We start from the raw sequence: 17,617 nt of genomic DNA, 5'->3' as shown, positions 1-17,617 counted from the left end.
CCAGAAGCTTTCACACCAGACAGATGACTCCTACAAAAATATCTCAGCTGGTGATATAGCATCATATGGCCTTTGTTAGCAGTTTCCTAATCGCTGATAAGCTAAACTTTACCCAAATATAATAATTTGTGTATTATTACCCAATACAATAACTGAATACCCAAAATAAAAATAACAAAAACATAATATAAAATCATTCCTATATATGTCTCCTTACTCCATTCTATGATGTTGAATTAATATCTGTATTTTAAAATTTTTGTCATATTCCTAGCTGCTTTGTTAGAGGTTGGAGTATCTGATACTTGAGCAAGTGTTTTTTCATTGTGTAGAAATATTTATTTGTTACTATCTGGATGGAAGAAAGAGAGCCCAGGAAGCATGTTCCAAGTCTGAAAACAGCTTAAGTCTGTTAGTTACTGATAATCACTGTTTTCCAGAGTTTTGGGGACCTTAGTTTAGACAGACAAAGAAATTAAATCCATCATGCAAATTATTTATATTTCTAAACCATATATACTTTGGTGCATCCACAATATTATCAACATGTTTAAGTCTTCCATCATGTATTCCCATAAATTCTACATGGAGGACTCAACATTTTGAAGATCTGCAACTTTTAATATTTTGGTGGGAGGGGAGTTGAATTAAATAGATTTATCCATCCTTTTACTCTTTCAGTATAATCAGTTTATCCTTTTCTATAGCAAGACATGTGTTATATCCCACTTCTTGCATGAAAGTCATCATTAATGATATATTTCAGACCATTCATGTTTGCTATACATATTTTTATTGTCCTTTAGATTCTGTATAATTTTGATAATTTTAAAATAATAATTATCTATGACATAAAATATTAGTATTAAAGATAGACACTTTTATGGAAGGGAGAGTTTTAGATTGTTAGAATAAAACAAGTAGTGGACCAAAGTAAATGAATTATTTATGCACATGTAGTTTCCAGGCTGAAGATGAACTGAAAGGAGACAGACAATAGGTTGCAAAATATCTTTACATATTAAAATTTTGGGTCAGGTGAAATAAGGTAATAGATATTTAATGGGTACAAATGTAGAGTCTTACACTTGGAATAACAAAACAGATAAGCTTCAAGTATACAAGATTGATGAGCCACATCTAAATGGATTTTTTAAAAGGTGATACAAAAGCTCACTGAATAAATGGATATTTTTGAAAGGGATTTGGAGGATTTCTAAGGTTTCAAGATCTATTTGAGACTGAAATATATTTTGGCTGTTAAGAATACTATCCTGAGCTTTAAGAAAAGCTTAGGATACAAGAATGAAGGGTCACATTCTTTATCTAGTGTTCAGACACTTCCCTTCCAATGGCAAAATTCTGTGACTGTATAATTGATCCATTGTAGGTATTTAATGGATGCAAAGTTCTTTGTACTTTGTTGTCAAAAGAGGACCAATGACATCACAATTATCAATTAAAGGATTGATCAAGTGGGTCAATGTGAATAAATTACTGAAGTAGAAGAAACTAGCAAGATCACATGAAAAATAGATGGTATGAAAAAATGTGTATCTGATATTAGGCTACAAGAGAGAGAGATGAACCGGAAGAAAAGGATCAAGGGGTCAATTCTGTGTAAAACATCCTCTGCTGGCTGTTGAAATGTAGACACTTGCTAGGAGTAATTTTCTTGTGTAAATAGGTATGGACAGAAAAGTGTCACAGTGGATGGAGTGCTGGGCTTGCAGTTAGAAAGACCTAAGTTCAAATCTGATGTCAGATACATCTTAGCTGTGTGACCCTGGGCAAGTCACTTAACCCTATTTGCTTCAGTTTCCTCATCTGTTAAATGAACTGGGGAGGGAAATAGCTAACTATTTCAGTATCTTTGCCAAGAAAACCACAAATGGCAACTCAGAGTCAAATATGACTGAAAAATTACTGAAAACATGCAAAAGATGAGTATCTACAAGTATTATGATATGAAATTAAGGGTTGGGGTCTGAAAGACAAAGAATGGGTCAAAGAATGTAATAGGAAGATGGGGTTAGGGAAAGGATAGGTTAATAGTACCAATGCTACTACTACTACTACTACTACTACTACTACTACTACTACTACTACTACTACTAATAATAATAATAATAATAATTGACCTTTGTTTATCATTTATTTGTGGTGTAGCATTTGGTAATATCATAAGGATTTGTGAAATTGTTAAGGACTTTGGACTACTGACTGGAATTTGTGATTTCCAACTGCAGTCTTGGTTGTGTCAGATCATTTAATGAAAAAACCTGCAGCATACTGAAATAGCTATCTTTTCTCTGACTGAATAGCTTCTTGGACCCCAGACCACCGAGGGAAGGAGAGAAGAAACTTAAAGGAGTATCGGGAACATTGCAATTTCCTCAATTTGATATGGTCCCTATGGACTCAACTATCATCTCTGTGTAGATGTTTTCCAGATTTATATACCAAGGCACAATCTCTCTCCAGAATCCTATTTCTGCATTACAACTTTTGGATATCTAAAACTCCTTTTCTATCTTGCTTCCCTATCACTGTTCTATACCTAGAGTCTTCTGAATATTCTAGGCAGTGGCATAAATTTTTATTATAGAAGCTTTCATTACCTTGAAGATGGACAGACATTTTTAGTTAGTACTGCTTGATAAAGCTGACATTGAAATTCTAGCTCCATGAAAGAAGTGAACATATTGCCTTATAGTTTCTGATGTGTTCTCAATAACTTTTTTCTCTAAAATTGAGTTTTAACTTTGTCTTTTGTTTTTATAGTGCTATTATTTCTAGAAATATTTCTTTCTACTATTTCCTATATGTTAAACTTTCTCTGGTAACAAAATACAACTGTTAAAATAAACTGTGACTGTATCTGACAGTTTAAGTGGCATTCCACTCTAATAGGACTTTGTTTCTCTGTTGTAGAGAAGTAGACATATTTCATTGTCCATTCTCTGGGGCCATTATTGGATTTTTTGGTGGCTCAGATCTAGGTTTTCTTTCTTATATACATTATTGTAGCTGTGAATATTGTTCTTTTGTTTCTGTTTATTTAACTCTGTATCAGTTCATACAATTCTTCCCTTGTTTCTTGATTTCCTCACATTTATCATTTCTTTCTGCACAATAATACATCATTGCATTAATATGTCATGTTTTTTTCAGTTCTTTCACAATTGATGGCTTGCTTATTTTCTAGTTTTTACCATCACAAAGAGTGTTGCTGTGAATAAATATGTTTATATTGGATTGTTTTTCTATCTCTGACTTCCTTGAGGTATATGTCCAGAGACTGGATTATTGGGCCAAATTGTATAATCAATATAGTAACTTTTCTTCAATATTTATAAACTGGCATCCGGAAGATCTGGACCATTTCATAGCTATGCTATAGCATTAGTGCACTTATCTCACCACAGTCCTTCAATATTTATTGCTTCCATTTTTTAAATTAATTTTGCCAATATGCAGATATAAGGTGAACCTTCAGTTTTTTTAATCTGCAGTTTTTAAATTATTATTATCTAGTTAATAATTATTTAATTAAATATTATTTAGAAATAAAAACCACTGAACAATACATAATTAAATATTATTTAGAAATAAAGACTACTAAATAATACATAAGATTTCATATGAGTTCACATGAAACATTTATATTTGGGTTAGGGTTCCATTATAATTTATTGCCATTTGTGGGATAAGATGCTATTTTAAGGGGCAACTAGGTAGTGCAGTGGATAGAGAACCAGCCCTGGAGTCCAAAGGACCTGAGTTCAAATGTGAATTTAGATACTTAATAATTGCCCTAGCTGTGTAACCTTGGGCAAGTCACTTAACTCCATTGCCATAAATAAATTTTTTTTTAAAGAGATGCTATTGTAAAACTATTTTCCATCAAACTGTTTTCTTGTTTTCACACCAGGTCTAGTTAAACAGAAAGTAACTTCTCTAGCAATTTATATTTCTGGGTTTATCAAATACTTGGCTATGTTTTTCAATTGCTTCTGATTCATATTTAGACAATCTTTTCTATTGACTTTCTTTTCTCTTTTTTTAAACGAATACCTAATATTATCAGTTATTAGCTCATTATAACATCATTTGACATCTGATAACACTATCCTTCTTTAACTTCTATTTTTCTCATTATTTTCCTTTAGTTTCAAGACTCTTAATCCATTTGGGAAGCAATGAAATGTTAGATTATTTTATTGTTTTGAAATCTTCCCCTCTTTGAAACACATTGAAGATTCATATCTATTTACTTCCAAAAACGAACTATATTTTGCAGGCAATAGAACAGTGGGCTTGGAATCAGAAAAAAAAAAATCATGTTTATGAGCCTAAATCCAGACACAGATACTTACTAGCTATGTAACTGTGTGACTCTAAGCAAATCACTTAACACTTTTTGCCTCAATTCCTCATCTATAAAATGAGTTGGAGAAGGAAATGACATTTCAGTAACTTTGCCAAGAATTCCCCAAAGGGAGTGACAAAGAGTTAGATACAACTGAAACAACTCAGCATCAACAAAAGTATCTCCAAAACTGAATTGTTATGAGTATTCATTCTTCACATATGCATTTAGTCATCAATTTGCTCTTTCCAACTCTACCTTTTTAAGTTTCATTGTTATTTCCTCACATATATTTTAAATTGAAGTGACTCAGTTCAAATTTCATAGTTACGAATGTGTATGAAATTCATACATTGTATGAATTTCTCATAGTATGAAAATATATCACTGTAAAAATATTGGCAGATTCATTGTTTTGCATGTGTTTGTTCACCCTTTCATAACTTCATTAGTTTTTTCCATCTATATAACTGCTCCTTCTCAAAAATATTTCCTGGTTCATCATATATTTCTTATCTCTATACCTGGCTGTTCCCCAATTTTATATTAAATTTCTTTGCTGAGTTTACTATTTCATTAACCCTTATTCTTTTCTTGGTCTTCTGCTTTGTTCTTTTCTGTTTTTTTAACCTTTAGTGAACTTATGTGTTCTTCTGTTTATCACCTCTATACTCATAATTTCCAAGTCTACATTATTTAGCCCTAATTTCTCCTCTGAACTCTAGTCCACATTTCCAACTATGAACTAGGCATCTCCTCCTGGTTGGCTTTGCCAATCAGTCAACAACCATTTATGAAGTACTAAGATTGCTAGGCATTTTGCTAAATACTTGCTCACACCTAAGCCTCAACATTTCCTGAATAAACACATCATTTATCTTCCTCTCTAAATCTGTCCCTCATACAAACTTCTCTAGTTCTCCTGAAGACACCAATATCCTCCATTACAAAGTATCAAAACCTGAATTACCCTTTATTAGTCTATGTCTTTCATCCTCAAATCCAATCAATCACCAAGTCATGCTTTTTCTATTTCCATAAAATTATTTGCATACATTCCCTTTTTTTCACTCACACTGCCCCCATTCTAGTTCAGGTCCTTATCATAATTGGCCTGGATTATTGTAATATTCTCTAGTTGAATTTAATTTCCTTGAGGTCAAGGATTACTTAGTTTTTTTTTTACTTTATATTATCATTCCCTATATATTTCACATAATAGGTTCATAATAATGATTCTTTTCAGTGATATTTTATTTTTTCATTTACTTATTAAAAATGTTTAACATCCATTTTTATAAGATTTTGAGTTACACAGTTTTCTTCCTCCCCCTCTCTTCCAGAGACAGTAAGCAATTTAATACAGGTTATATGCATACAATCATGTAAAACACATTTCCATGCATAATGAATTGAATTGATCCTTGCCTCTCCAATCTATCTTCCACATAGTTGCAGATATGATCTCCCTGACCTACAGTTTTGACTTCATGGAAGAGAGCAAATATGCAAATACAAAGTATAAGCAGAATATTCATGGAACATTTTATTTTTACTCTGTCCTTATCATATTGAAAATTAAAACATCTTATAATTATTATGAAAATAGTTTTGATCTCATAGACTCCCTTAAAATATCCTTGAGGATCCTAGACCCTCAAACAACATTTTGAGAACCACCAGATTAGAAAGGATAGAAATTGAAAGTAGGAATACCAATTAGAAGCATATTGCTATAGACCTGGTAAGGGATTGAGGGTCTATCATTATTATTATTATTTTTATTATTATTATTATTATTATTATTATTATTATTATTACCTTGATGAATGTCATTCATAACCCTGTGAGACTAACATCCTTTTTTTTGCCCTCCCATTTCATTTTACCCTCTAGAATCTTCTTTCTGTGATTAACACACTCTCCTTTATTCTAGAGTTCTTTCCATGCTCCCAGAAACCTTCTCTTACCCATCTGTGGATGCCTTGTTCTGTGCTGGCTGTTCCTTTGTCAGAACCCAAAGCACTTTGGGGTTATGAGAAGGGGTCTGTTTACTCTTTGCTTCTTTTGATCTGTCCAGAGTCTTCCTCTGTCACTTTTATTTGGCTAATATTTCTCTTTTGAGGTTCACCCTACCCATCCATAATTATCCTTTCCTTGACCTTGAAGAGATTTACTTATCCTCCCCTGGACATTCTCCTTCCTTTTCAAAGTTCAGTGCCTAGATTAGTCTTTTTCTACATCCCTACCAGTGCCTCCCATATATGGAAGTTTTAAAATACCTATTGATTACCCCACTTACATCTTGGGCTCCCAATTCATTCAATTTTTCAACCACATGATCTATGACTTTCCTTACATATTAGTCAAAGCAATCTCTCATCTTCAACCTTTGCTTATCTAGGGGACAGTGGGAGATGAAGTAGACTGTTAGCAAGATCTGAGTGAAAATCTAGTTCCAGATCCTTACTTGTTCTGTGACTGTGGAAAAGTCACTGAAGTTCCACCTGTTTCCTCCTCTGTGAAATGAGGATAATAACAGTTCTTATTTTCCAAGGTTGTTGAGACAACTGAATGAGATAATAATTACAAAGTATGTACGTAGTGCTTTATTATTTTTATCATTTGCACCTTCCCTGCTTATTACAAGCATTATCTGAAATCCTCCATTCTTAAAACAAGCTTTTTCTTAACCCTTTCAAATCCTCAGACTCTTCTAATATCTCTCTCTTTTTTACTAGCAAGCTTTCAGAAAGATTCATCTTTTTTTTTTGCTATTTCCCACTTACCTGATCACCCACTCATTTGTTAACATCTTCCAAATGGGAATTTCTGATATCATAGATCAACAAAAAGTTCCTTTCTCCCTTAAGAAGCTTCCATCTATTTACCTAGTGGTGGAGGAAACAAATAGATTGGGGAGTGTGTAATGGGAAACATGATAGGTCTCACTGAGTTTGCACTTGAGTTCATCCTTTGAGGGATATGTAATTGTTGTTGATCCATTTGGGTTTTCTTGGCAGATACTAGAGAGGTTCATCTTATCCTTCTCCTCCAAATGAGGAAACAGACAAACAGAGTTAAATGACTTGCCCAGTATCACACAGCTAGTAGGTATCTGAGGCTGGATTTGAATTCAGGTCCTCTTGACTGCAGACTTGGCTCTCTCTCTCTCTATATATGTCACATCACCTAGTCGCCCTAAAAGGACCTAGGGGGAATCTAAAAGACTGAAGATCATTTTAGGCATGGGGCTTCAGTCTGAACAAAGACATGTACATAGGAGATAGAATGTCCTGTACAGGAAATAATTAAGTTCAGTTTAACTAAAATGCAGACTGTATAGGGAGTAATAAATAATTAGACTGAAAAGAGGGGGCAAATTCAGATTGTGAAGTCTTTAAGGTAGGATCGCAATGCAGACAATTCTAAAATTTATCTTTACCTGGATGTCCCTTTGGCATACCAAATTCAATATGTGAAATGAAAAATTATCATCTAAATCTGTCCTAGTTCAAACTGGTCTATTTCCATTGTGGCACTAACATTTTCCCAGTCATCCATGGGCATTTTCTTAAAGTCATTCTGGACTCCTACCTCCCTCTCTCTCTCTTTTCCTCACATTCAATAAGTTGCCAAATCTTGTCAATTTTATCTACACAACATCTCTCACCTATTTTTTCTCTTATCACAACATAAAAATTCTAGACAAGACCCTCAATCCCTCACCAGGCCTATAGCAATATGCTTCTAATTGGTATTCCTACTTTCAGTTTCTATCCTTTCTAATCTGGTGGTTCTCAAAATGTTGCTTGAGGGTCTAGGATCCTCAAGGATCTTTTAAGGGAGTCTGTGAGATCAAAACTATTTTCATAATAATTATGAGATGTTTTAATTTTCAATATGATACATATAGATCTCTATAATAACCATAAACAAAAGGTTGGGGTGAAGTTCTCAATAATTTTTAAAAATTCAAAGGAGTTCTCAGATCAAAACATTTAAGAACCACAAATTTAAGCCCTTCTCCACACTAACTAACCCAATTAACACCCAGGACTAACAATGTCATTTTCTTACAGCATACCTTGACTCCCTATTACCTCTAAACTAAAATATAAAACCCTAAAAGCCACATAATATGACTCTAACCTATCCTTCCAGTTTTGTTTCACATTATTCTCCTTCATGCATTTTACATTTCAACTAAACTGAACTACCTCAGGATTTCATTACTTTCTCTCTGTTGGAGTAAACTGTTAAAGTCATCATTTTGGCACTCAGTTATTTACTTTGATCATCAGTTCAGCTGAAATGGAACAGCAGGGGTTTCTAGAACATATTTTCAAAGAATGGTTTTGCTAGAAAGACTATATCCCTAAAGCTCAGGGTATATTGCTTTCTATTGAATGCAGTAAAGATATAAGCAAAGTACAGAGTCTAAGAAATTGTCTTTGTTGGTAGTCTCGGAGTAATAAGTCTGCCAGTTACATATTTTTAGTTAGTTTTCTTTTATCTAAGAAGGAAAAAAGGCATTTTCAGGTCCTCAAGGAAGCCCAGTATTCTTTAACCTGCTGCTTCATTTTGGGTCCTAATATCACTTGTCTCTTAGGAAAGAAGTAACCTAAACTGCTCTATAGACTCAATGGTGGTAATCCCTAGTTAAGAAAACTATTCCCATATCTAATCTCAAAAGATAAGATTGCAATTCAAGTTATGTTATTGTTGAACAGGAAAAGAGTGTGTTTAGTTATGAAGGAAGAAAAAGTAGTTAAAAAGGCAACTAGAAAGGAAAAAGGCTGACCTTGACTCACTCTAAGGTGGGTCAAGTTTGGGAGCCAAGGTGGGAAGAACTGGAGGATATGGTTCACTAAGATAATCAAGAGTCAGGTACAGAACTATAAAACTTGTTTTTACAGGCAACAGGCTGAAATTCTGACCTACTTTCAGTATGCTTATACTTTTTCTTACTCTCACAAAAATAAATATTTTAAATTTGTTTTTGGTATGGATTTTATTTAGAAGTTTCACTCAATTTAAAAAAAATGATCTGAACTAGATTCTAGTCTTGTCTTTAATACTTAGGAAATGAAGTTTAAATCTAGAGTTCTCTCAGAATTTTTTTTAAAATAAATTTTTATTGATATTTTCTGTTATCCACATACCATAATATCCCAAGGATCTTTCTCCTTACCCCTTTCTGAGAGCCATCCCATGTGACAAATAGCATTTTTTTTGGAGAAGATAAAAGGGAGGGGGTGAAGTCAATATAACTTATGAATACATTTACAAAATCCTAAAATATATGCAATGTAGAACACCTGTGGACCTACTATCTCCATGAAAAGTCAGTTTGAGAGTGTCTTCTCATGTCTTGTTTTTCAAGTGCCAGATCTTTATAATCCTGTCCCATTTATGTTTTTTGTGTGTTTTCTTGTTCCATTTACATTGATACAGCTATTATATATAATGTTTTCTTGGCTCCATTTAACTTTACTGTGCATCAGTTCATGTAGATCTTTCTGTGTTTCTCTGTATTTGTCACATGCATAATTTCTTCCAGCACAGTAATATTCCATTATATTAATGTACCACAATATGTTTAGCCACTCCCTACCTAATAGGTATTAAATTTGTTTTCGTTTTAGCTATCACAAAAAAAGTGTTATTACAAACATTTTGGAATATATGGGTTCTTTTTTCTTATCAGTTGCTTCCAAGGGGTATAAGTCAATAATGAAGTCTCAAAGGGTAGGAACATTTTGTTACTTCATTTGTATAAATCTTTGCTTTCTAAAATGGTTTCTAAATGCTTTCTAAAAATTTTCTAAAAATTTCACAGCTCCATCAGTAATGAATTAATGTTTCTAACTTTCCATAGATTCCTTGAATATTGTTGCCATTGTTTGTCATTTTTGCCACTTTGTAGGAGATGAAATTAAATCTTAGGGTTGATTTGATTTGCATTTCACTTTTTTAGCGATTTGAAGCATTTTTTAATGTGGTTGTGAATACTTCCCAGTTCTTCTTTGAACTGTTTATTCATATATTTGAATATTTATGTATTAATTTTACATACAGTTATTGTTTACATATTTTAATTATCAAAACCTTACCAGAGAAATCTGAAACAAAAGATTTTTCCCATTTTATGACTTCCTTTCTTTTTTAGATGCCTTATTGTCGACTGTGAAGAAGCTGCTCAATTACAAGTTCCCTCTTTGGGAACACAGTATTATATTCCTTCAATGACTTGAATCTTTTTTAAAGTGACTCTTCCTACTCCTCCTCTCTAATCCCCTCTTCTCCTTTCACATTCCCCCTTCTCCTCTCCTTCAGTTAGTTCTATTCTCTCATTTTTAAATTTCATTTTTTGTTTCCTCTTTCCAGAAAGCATTTCTCCCATTTAGTATCCATCATCTATTTATCTTTACTCATCTTCACTTTTCATTCTTTGATTCAATATCCCTATATTATCTGATATCTCTATTTTTCTCTGTATTCTTCATACAATCAAAGCTTCTAAGATATCTGTTCTGGGGTCTTCCCTCTAAACATTTTCTGCCCACTGCCTTATATAGGACTTATATGGGACAAATGCCACTTAAATAAATTTCAGAGATCTCTCAAGGTATGAAGAGAAAGTTTTGTTCATTTCTCGAGGAATGGACCCCAATCAATTAGATAGATTGAGGCAAAAGCAAAAGACCCAAGAATCACATTTATCCTAACTTGATCCCCTCCACCTACTGACCCACCCTCATGAATGAGGAATAGGGTCTTCACAATCTAGACAGGTAAATTAATCTATGGAAAAGAGCATATAATTCAAATCGAAACCAGAATATCCCTTCAGCCCCAGGAATTGAAAGGACATCTGGACTTCAACAGATAAGATGGTGCAAGTTGACTCTTCACTGATATTACAGAAGTTGCTTTATCAAGGGAGGAGGGGCACATAGTTCTACTATTTTCTAATCTATAATATTCTACTGAAGAAATCTCAGACTTTATCCCACTCAGACTTGTTCCATGAATTCCCCTTTTCCATAATGCTGTGTTTTCAGAGCAACGCCAGTCATTGCAGGTGTCAAGAGAGAAGATTGTTCCATGGTTGAACTCCTCTCCTACCACAACCTGATTATGCATCCCACCACTTAACTGTATCCTCATTATTTTTTTGTCTTTTTATACTAAGATTTACCTGAAAATCTCTTCTTTGGATCTTGAATCACCTACTCTTTCAGGTAACAATTTTTCTAATACTTCTCCCTCCTAATAAGGACAAGCAGGTTTTTCAAGATCAGATCTCCCAGACCTCATTCTCCTGCACCAATTAAACTCTTTTTTCCTGGGGTGGGGGGGGGGGTGTGGAGAGGTGGGGGGGTAGCATTTTAGTAGATCCCCCTCACCTCAGAAGTAAAACCTTCCTCTCCTTTCACACTCCAGCCTTTTCATTCTTTTTTCCTTTCCTCCTCACTCACTCCCCTAGGGAAATAAGCGCATTGAGGTTACCATCTCCTCATTGCTAGTCCTTGTTTTGATCCTAGACTATTCTTTGTCTTCCTGTTCTCCTCCTCCTGCCCCTTTCATGTACCTTCCCATGTTATACAATTGTTCAAAAGAAATATTTATCTATGGTCATGGTGTGGTCAGCTTCTGTCCATATTTCTCCTTCCCCATCTGCTTTTTCACTCTTACCTCCAGAAGCTTTCTGCCTAGCTCCTTGTGTATACTTGGAAAAAAATCTCTACTTGGTCTCTCTGTGGTCACACTTCTGTTATCACTGTTTTTGTCAGGTGAATTTAGTCATTCCTTTTGTGTTTCTGTGGTTTGGGGGTGTTAAAAGAGGCAAATAATCTCTTCAACTCTGATTTTTTTAAAACTCTTCCAAACTCTTATTTATTATTAAATTTCTCTTTTGTCTTGTATGATTAAGCTTAGATTTACTGGATAGGTCACCCTGAGTAGCATCCTGAGTTCCATCGCTCTTTAGAATACATTATTCTGTTCCTTTTTCTAGTGGGTGAAAAATAATCTTGAATTATTCAAATATCTTTTCTTTTGTATTTGAAGGTCTTTCTCCTCATGGCATGCAAACTTTGTTGTTTCTGAATTGAATTGTGAAAATTTACTATTATATGTCTTAGAGTTTGTAGTCTTGGGGTGATGTGTGAATTCTTTCTTTTGGAATTTCATTATATGTTCAAATTGTCATCTATTATTTCTGCCATTATGATGTTAAGTTTTTGGTTTCTTTTTGGGTATTCTTCTAGGAGTTCTATGATTTTAGGTTGCTTGGCTCTGTTCATCTTATCTTTGAATTCAATGTGTTTTGCTAGGATAATAAGCTTATTTTCTTTTAGTGTCTTTTTTCCTTTTTTTCTTTTAGGTTGTCCTTCACTTATGTGAATTTGTATTGTCAATCTATTGTGCTCTTTCTCCTTTTTTTTGAATAAGACTTGTTCTTATAGATTTGAATTTTCTATTTTGTTCATTTTTTTGTTGAACAGAGCATAAATTCTACTTTCATAATTCTCATATCTTTTTATTGAAACTACTCAGGAACACTATGTTGTAGTTTCACATTCCCCTCAAATTCTACCATGTGCTCTGTCTCATCAAATGTGGGATCATTTTCCTTTTTTCCCTAGGTACTTATTTATAGAGAAACCTGAAATTGTTTACTAAATCTAGAGGTCCTTTCCTTCTGTTATTACTGATTTTCCTATTGCTTTCTGTTTATGTTCAAAGTTTTTGAGTTTTCTTCTTTCTAAAATCTTTGCTATTTTTAGTCTTCGTTCTTCCTTATCTTGATTCCTTTCCTTTAATTGTGGTTTTCTTAGGGATCTCAAATATCACAATTGATACCAACTAACTTTTAAATGGTCAAAAATGACCCCAGATTGATGCAATTCTCCCCATCCTGGTAGAATGCTACACAACTCCCCACGTGCATAGTGTCCTATCCTGGAGAACTATCTCTTTATTCCTAAGTTCTCTGTCCTGGTGCCACCAATAGTGCAGTGCTCAGCAGCATTGATGCTTCTGAACTACTTTAGTAGACTTTTGCCCCTGAAGAATTGTGATTAAGCTGTTTGGCAAGGCACAAGCACAATTCTATAACCTAAAACTGGGGTCTCCATAGTACTGGAAAGAGGGAGGAGGAAAGGGGAGGCAGAAGTAGGTTCCAGGTCTGGTTTTGATATAGACCATGTGTTCTTGGTTCTGTAGTGCAGTCTCACTGCTAATAGTGTGAAAGATGAGAAAACAGTCCTGAGGACTGTAGGGTCAGTAAGTATTAGTTCCTAGGTTTGGTGTTTGGTTGTTTTTTTTTTACTCTTTTTTAGATTCTGGCTGTTCTGGACCATAGAGAAAGCTAAAATTGCTTCATTTTTGGTGCATAATTTTTGTTCTGAAGAGATTTGAGAAGTTATAGGTATCAGAGAAAATTTCCAGTCTATAATTTTGTTGCTCACAAGACTCAGAAGAAATCTCTTTTAGGCATTTTATAGAATCTTCTGGGTTCAATTTTGTCATTCATAATGTACCTTCATCAGAGAACTTTGGAAAATTTGAGGGAAAAAAACTGGAGCAAACCAATATATGCATCTCTTTTTATTCCCTGGTGTGATGGAAGGTCTACTGAGCCTAGATTAGTGGTGGGGAATGCTGCAGTTCTGACACTGCCAGCAGTTACCTCAATTCTGGTCCTTGGAAGAGGGGTAAACAGGGTAAGTTGAGTATAGTGCTTGATAACACTGAATTTTATATTAGAGGAAGTTGGATTTGAATCTCATCTCTGCCATTTGCTAGCCATATTGCTGTTGGTGGTGTTCAGTTATCTGTTGTGAAGAATCACTCAGACCAGGGAATGAGGGTGTGGAAAGAAAATAGAGATTTATTAAAAGAAGCTACAACACCACTATTGCTAATTGATCTTGGCAGACCCTGCCAGGCTCAGCAGAAGTCTGGAAATGTAAAAAGAGAGCCAGCCCCTCCCATAATCTCCTTAAATTCTCCCTCAGGGTCCACATATGGAGATTTTGCCTTTTGGGGAGGGGTCTCTTTTGGGTGGTCTTAGATGTATTTCCAGCACCTGCTAGCCCTGGCTGCCCAGACCAAAAGAAGATGCAATCTAGATAAGACTGAAGGTCAGGACCTCAGGCTGTGGCCCAAATGTGATGATAAAGGAAGAAGGGAGATACCCTTAACCATGCAAACAAAAGATTTACAAAATTTGTCTCCAACTGATCTCAACACTCCTTATGCCCATGGTTCCCTGCATCAATATTAGTGTCAGCAAGTCACTTCACTTCTCTCATTCTTAGTTGTGTGGTTGTAAAATATGAATCATGCCTATAATACTTACCTCTCATGAATATTGTGAAGCTGAAATAAATTAATATAAGTGTGTATGTGTGTGTATATATATGCCTATATATATACACATATACATGCATATATATTTAATATATTGTTGATGAAAAATAAGGATAGAGATTGGGTTTATGATTTTTGCAACTTAACATCTTAGATTATTGCATAAATCACCAAGAAGTTAACTTAATTTGCCTAGGGTAGCACAGGCATCTTTTATTAGTAGCCAAACTTGAAACTTCACCTTTCTGGCATTATTGATTATTCTCTATCCACCATACTATCTCTCTAAGAACACGACATACAAATTTCAGTTTTGATGATTATCATAGCATCAAAATTTCAGAGAAATGAATTTCAGCGATCATCTGCTCCAACCCTTTCATTTTTTTTTCCTGATGAGGAAAATGGAGATCTAGCCTGTTAAAGTGACTAACTCAAGTCCATAGAAATAGTGAGGACTAAAGGGAGATTTGAATGTAGGTTTTTTTGACTCCAAGGACTAGAACTCTTTCCATAAGAGTGATGAGATTCAGGGCAACACAATTAGAAGTTGACTATCCAATGAGGATTTCTTATATAAGAAAGTAATCTATGATATAAAATAGGACTCTGGGGACTTTCTGATTATAGTATCCATGGTCTAATCATGGTACCTCTTTGCTCCTATGGTTCCTTAGAGGTCAGACAGAAGTGAGGTCCCTTCTAGTACTAACATTATGTGAATCTATCACTTGTACTTCCCTGATTTCAATGTAATGACCTCCTTCTTTCCATTGGAATGTCAAATCTGGCAGTCTGATCATGGAAGGTTTCTTCTCTTGGTCATTCTTTTTAGAGAGCTCAATGTCCATTCACTCATCTCAATCCACTATAAGGATAAATTCAAAGATGAACTGATGATATGATAAAACCTTTCATGAATAGAATTTTAAAAGCAATTGATAACAAAATTTCACTGTTAATGACCTGCCAGAGAGATTGATAGTGAAGTTTCCTCCCATCTGTATCTATGCTTGGCAATATAGAATTATCTAATTTTCTCAGTTAAGATTCTTCAAAAATAAAGTGGCCACCCCATGGACTTCCTTTCTGCCATTGAAATTATTCAAGAAATGGTTGGATGCTCTCCTTTCTGAAGGGAAAGGAAATACTTACTACTGCAAGGAGAGTTAGACTAGACCAGTTCTTTAACATAGGGTCCATGAACACTTTTTTTTACCCTTGCCTTCTTTTGCCTTTACTTCTTACACTTTTCCCTTCCCTTCCCTTTTTCTTCCTTCACCCCTTCTTAGGCAGCCTATTAGACATCCTAGCCAGAGAAAAACTCAGAACTGAAATTCAGTTCTATGTTCAAATGCTCCATCCTCAGTCTGGCTAGAGATAAGGATTATGCATATGTACCACCACATCAAGTCATGATCTTAAAAAAAATTGTTGATAACTATATTTATCTTTGTTTAGTTTCTAATTTATTTATTTTCCAATACATGCAAAGATAGCTTTCAATATTCATCCTTTTGCAAATTTTTGAGTTTCAGGTTTTTCCACCACCCTTCCCATGGCAACAAACAATCTGATTAGGTTGTGCATGTAAAATAGCATTTAACATATTTTTATATTAGTTAATTTTTGAAAAAGGAACTAGAACTAAGGGAGAAAAAAGCATAAGAAAGAAAGAAAAAAACATAAAAAACTTTTAAAAAGTTGACATGGTATGTTTTGCTCTGCATTCAGAATCCATAGTATTTTTCTCTGGATGTGGATAGTATTTTCCATAGCAGGTCTCTCATTATTGTTCTTGATCACTGAACTTCTTAGAGGAGCTGCAAGTTTCATAGTTGATAAAAATGTTGCTTGTGCTGTATATAATGTTCTTCTGGTTTCTCTTACTTTATTCAGCATCAATTAATGCCAACCTTTTCATGTTTTTTCTGAAGTCGGGCTACTCATGATTTCTTACAGAACAGTAGTACTCCATAACATTCATATACCATACCTTGTTCAGTCATTCTTCAAATGATGGGCATTACCTCAATTTCCAATTCTTTATCACTGTATTTTTTATACATGTGGGACTTTTTCTGTTTTTTTTTTTTTTTTTTGTGATGCAGACTTAATAATGGTATTGTTAGAGCAGCAGGTATGCACAGTATTACTGTCCTTTGGGCATAACTCCAACTTGTTCTCCAGAATGGTTGAATCAGTTTACAACTCCACCAACAGTGCATTAGTGTCCCAGTTTTCCCTGTCCTCTCCAACATTGATCATTCTCCTTTTTTGCCATTTTAGCCAATTTGATAAATGTGAGTTGGTACCTCAGAAATGCTTTAATTTGCATTTCTCTAATCAATAGTGATTTGGAGTATTTTTTCATATGGCTAGAGATAGTTTTAATTTTTTCAACATCAATTCAAGAATGACTTGTATTATTATAAATTTGACTCAGTTCTCTGCATATTTTAAAAATGAGTCCTTTGAGTGGCTAGGTGGTGCAGTGGATAGAGCACCCACCCTGGAGTCAGGAGTACCTGAGTTCAAATCTGGCCTCAGGCACTTAATAATTACCTAGCTGTGTGGCCCTGGGCAAACCACTTAACCCCATGTGCCTTGCAAAAAAACTAAAAAAAAAATGAGTCCTTTATATGAAATACTAGCTAGAAAAATTATTTCCATTCTTTTTTGTATTCCATCTAATCTTAGTTGCATTGATTTTATTTGTGCAAAACCTTTTTAATTTAATTTAGTTGAGACTATTCATTTTGCAATTTATTATGTTCTCTTTCTCTTCTTTGGTTACAAACTTTGATCCATTTCATAGATTCCACAGATGATACAACTCTTTATGTCTAAATCTTGTATCCA

Source organism: Macrotis lagotis, chromosome X, assembly GCF_037893015.1.
Source record: "Macrotis lagotis isolate mMagLag1 chromosome X, bilby.v1.9.chrom.fasta, whole genome shotgun sequence".
In the NCBI taxonomy this organism is placed as follows: Eukaryota; Metazoa; Chordata; class Mammalia; order Peramelemorphia; family Peramelidae; genus Macrotis; species Macrotis lagotis.
This window is presented reverse-complemented; position numbering follows the sequence as displayed.